Consider the following 5,130-nt stretch of genomic DNA (forward strand, 5'->3'; position numbering starts at 1 on the left):
GTGTATCAATAGAGATATATCTGAAACAAAAATTAAGAGAAAAATCTCTTAAAATCTACCACAAAATTATTAGGGTAATTCCCATCAAAATACTAACATTCTTCACAGAACTAGAAATGACAATTCCACAATTTATTTCTAAGCAGAAAAGAGCAAAAGTAGAACAAAACGTGAGGCAACAAAAGTCTTCTGCAGGGGCTGGGGAGATGGCTCAGTGGAATAAGTGCTTCTCTGGGGAGCACGAGGGCCTGAGTTCAATCCCCAGTTCCACCAAAGAAAAAGTCTTTTGCAGCTCAAAAGCAGAGTGGGAAATGTTACTCTACCCTACTGGAGGCCATACCATAGCGCTGTCATAATCAAAAAAGCATCATGTTGGCATAAAAATACATAGAAAGTTGGCACCAATTAGAGCGACTACCAGTAAACCAATTCATCTATAACTGATTGATTGTCAGCAGTTGTGCTAGGAACGTTGGAGAAGGCAACATGTCCATAAATGGTGCTGAGGAAACTGTCAGTCCATATGCAGAAAAATAAATGCAGACCCACGCTTGTGACAAAACCAGCTCAAAAGGGCCGACCAAATAGCTCAGCAGATTAAAACACCTGCCAGCAGGCTCAGGGGCCGGGTGTTCGATCCCAGGGACTGCCTTATCTGCCCAGCTGCTGGGGCCTGCTGAAATGGAACTGAGACTGGGAGTGGTGGCACATGCCTGTAATCCCAGCTCTTGGGAGGCTGTAAACAGGCAGATCACTACAAGTCCTATTTAATAGTGAGACCCTCAATACCCTGTAGACTTTTTCCTAAAAATACAAAAAAGAAAAATACCCAGCTCAAAAGAGATTAAAGACTTAAATATCATACTGGAAAATATGGAAATAATAGAAAATGCACAACTGCAGGCTAATAAATAATTCTCAAAATGTTAATCAGCAAAGAAATTAGAGTGAAACCCACAGCGAAATGTCGCCTCACCACATAAGAATGGCTGATGTCAGAAGGAATAAAAAGAAGAAAACTGGAGGGAGAGTCGTTGGAGAACAGGCCCCCTTGTGCCCTACGGCAGGAATAGAGGCAAGCACAGCCTGTGGAAGACAGAAGCCAGCCCAATGCCAGGCTGCAGGAACAGCAAGAAGACTGAATGACTGAATTTACAGTTTCTAAAGTAAACCGATGCTAGACAATTTGAAATAGAAAAATTAAAAAGGGAAATTCACTGATTTTAACACTCAAGAAACATTACTTGCGGCCTCAATTGAAAGCACAGAATTCAAATTTATCACTTTTGGACCAATACATTTTAGTGTTAGATAGTGGAGAAATTTACATTGAATCCCTGAATTCCTTTCACATCATCTCATTAGACTTCTTTTTTTTTTTTTTCCAAATAGGACTACCTTTAAAATAATAGTTATATGATCACTGGTTCAAAACAATGCTCACTATTGTCTGAAGCTGTAGATACTTGAAATAGGACATTACAAAGAGGTGAGATTATAATCCAACGAGAGATAAACTCTGCTTATATCAGGTCTTCTCTGCAGTGATGAACAGAGCAAATGTGAATGTTACATTTTATTTTTATAATCTAAAAAAACAATTACTTCAATAAAAAGTAACCAGGTAAGGAGAATATATCAAGAAAGTTTACTTAAAAATAAGATTCTAGCACCTGCTTTTTAGAAGAATTGTCCAAACTAGGGTAAACTAAGTTTACAAAGTCCAAGTAATTACAAAGTCAGCTAAGAGGAAACTTTGGTATGTATTAGTAAGGAATTATACTGCATTTTAAAATGAGGCATCTAAAATTGGTGTGTATTTTTGTACATGCATGAGTATAGCTTACACATGTACATGTGTATACACACACAATCACATTCTTACGGAAGAATGAAACACCAGGCGGTACTTCAACGCCCCACGGGGTTCATACAGCGACAGCAACCCAGCTTCTCATAATTCTTCAGGATTCAGAGGACACGTATCTAACTAGAGAGTACATAATGTAAATGAGGTTCTGACAGCATCAGATCAAAGAGGAAGGGAAGGGTAGAAAACTTGCTCACTAAGTCTCCAAGGAGAAAGTCAGAATTACATAAGTAGATAAAGTAAAACATTTCCACATCACACATTTCTTTACATGTATTCTTGGCAGGAGAACCCAAAGGCAATTTCTAGACCAGGCAGACAAATGATTAAGAAACGTGGGCAGACAAATGATTAAGAAACAAATGATTAAGAAACACCTTTGACGTTTGAGGAGCCCATTCCTTAGTACCAAGGGCAAAGCTCCTGCATGAGGTGTGGGTTAAAAACTGCTACCATCAAAGGGTTCGGACAGTCTTATGGACCAAAGACAGGCTCCTTCAGAGCCTGCTGGAATTGCTTGCTGATTGCTAAGTCAGAAAATGTAAGTTCATAGTTATAGTGAAAAAATAAATCAAATTAAATAAGTTTGACTAGTATTCATTAAAAAAGGAAAATCTAGTTAGAATTCTACTTCCGAAATAAGTGAAGTCCTTACTTAATTTTCTTTCTATATTTTTGTTTTGAAATGTAAACCATATATATCATGACTATTTAAAGCCAGAAGAAAGGTGTGATCTTTTTTAATATCTTGATATATAAAATGAACTTGATTTATCCATTTGAAGGAAGTTTGAATACATATTCACACACACACACACACACACACATATATATATATATATATATATATGATATTTGTCACACCATAAATAACAATTATGAAAGGAATGGTAATAATAAGTATATGAAAACTTTAAAAAATTAAAATTTATTAATTTGACATAAACTGTCTTTTGGGTCCATGTACATGGATATAAAATCATTATTTACAGCTAGGTTCATCGATGTTAAGTGCAGTAGGAAAAGCTAATCAGATGAGAGGTTATCTCACAAATTGTGATAAAATTCTTAGTTGTGTCTCAATTTTTCCCTCAATCAAAATGTTGGAAGGGGTGTGTTGTGTTTCATTCTTGTTAAAGTTGATACCCTTAATTAAAATGTTAGTCTCTACACATAACCCATAAAAATAGAATGTAATTAAGTAACAGGATGAACTCTATAATAATTTTCATCTTAGAAGGGCATGTGATTCATTCACAAGTTCAGCTCCTGTTTTCAGACCTAAGTAGTAAGTAATGGAAAACCCAGAAAGAGACCAGTAGGTCCTTTCTCGGCTGCCAGGTGAGGTTGCAGGTGAAGCTAGCTCCTTAGAAGCAGATTGGCCTAAGCACCCACTTACACCTAGCTTGATTTCTGCATGAAGTGTGAGCTTAAAGAGTACCTGTCATAGAGTAAGACATAATAATGAAAATTATAAATGTAAATTTTGTCGCCAAGTGTCTTTAGCTTGCAACTAGGGAGTAGAAAGGAAAATAAGCAAATTCTGAGAAATCTTTATAGGAATGTATTGATGATGGTAAATGGAGAGAAAAACGTTCTCTGCTTTCGGTTCTGTTTTGAGGGAAAATAAAATATAAAATGAAAAGGAAAGTTGTGCTTGAATATCCTTATCCACACCTGGCGCACAACTGCACCTTTCCAAATTTCTTCTTTCTGTGCACATGCACGAGGGCATGTGTTCACTGCTGGCCTCTCTCCTGACACCCTAGTCCCCTCCCCTCAGAGAGCTGCTCCGAGGGGTTAGCAGAGGCTCAGGAGTGGAAACCCAGCTCACACATCCACAGTGCCATCCTGAGTTGGTGTTACGGAGCCCAGTTCCTATGGCTACAAATACCCTACTTCCTTAAAATCAGAATCATCGACTATAGGGGTGACAGTGAGTTATTTAATTGGTTTACTTATTCTAATTCTCCAATGGTTCAAATCAAAGAAGCGTGAATGTTTTCAGAATAAACATCATAATTGTCATTTTCTTCTAACACTTAATGTATACACTTGATATTTAAGTGTTTTTCAATTAATTTTTGGGAACCAAAAGAGAATCTCCGTGGTTGAGTGTGAGCACACTGGTATGATTCATGTGTGTCTCTCTGGATGCACATGCTATAAAAATCAGAATATGGGGAAAGGAGAGAGGGTGAAGGGGCCTGAGGCACTGTTGGCAGTGTCCCATGCAGTTAGCGGAAGACATCACTTACTGTTCTCCTAGGCATCTACGTGCTAGCTACTTGAGAGCACCAGGTTCGCCCAATTTTAGTATGTATTCCACAGGTAAGAGAGAAAAGTACAATACTAGAGAAAAGAAATATAACTTGTTGGCATTTCGGGGCTAGCCGTGCATCTCAGTGGTAGAGCGCTTGCCTGGCGTTCCTGATGCTGTGGAGTGGGAGACCAAACCCGACACTATGACCACACGGCCACCTGTACTACAGCAAAACAGGGAGAAAGAAAAAGAAAATGGGAATGTAAGGAGGAAAAAGTGGCTTACATAATGGTCTATATGATATGAATATTATTACATGAAATACATCTCACTGAACTTACACTTCAGGGCAGGAGGGTTCTAGACAATGACTGTTTCATCTACAGCATTTTCAGAGGCAAACCAAAATGTTCTGCCCTGCATGGATTCCACTGAATCTATCTCAGAATATTCCTAGTTCCATATTCCCAAGTCTGTGCACAAGTTTTGCAGCAATTATTGCAAGATTTCTTACAGGACAGCGACCTATGTCCATATACCTCAGCCACACTGCAAAGCCATAGAAGATCAGCGTGCCTATTTCAATACAATAAACCAGGGCCTAATAAGTACCTATTAAAATGCAAATGTTATGAAGATACATTATTCTTAAGTACTGGTAGCTATGATTGATTGTAGCTCCTGAATGGATAACAGTGAGTGCAATAAATTTAGCATAAAACGGAGCCTATAATAATGTCAAAATCTTATCATGCGTTAGTGATAAATGAGTCAACGTGAAGTTGAAGAATGCAAAATATGTTAAGCTGGGAAAAGCCCATCAGGGCAGATGTGGGATCTGAGGTCAAAACATTTATTTAATCTGACAGTTATTAAAGTTTGACACAAATGTGCAATCTTCAGCAGATAGAGAGGAGGGCACACTTCCGGTATGGAAAATGCAAATGCTGTTTATCTCTTCTTGATCAGTCTACTGAAATGTCTAAATTTTATATGA

The sequence above is a fragment of the Octodon degus genome, unplaced genomic scaffold, assembly GCF_000260255.1.
Source record: "Octodon degus isolate 3935 unplaced genomic scaffold, OctDeg1.0 scaffold00025, whole genome shotgun sequence".
In the NCBI taxonomy this organism is placed as follows: Eukaryota; Metazoa; Chordata; class Mammalia; order Rodentia; family Octodontidae; genus Octodon; species Octodon degus.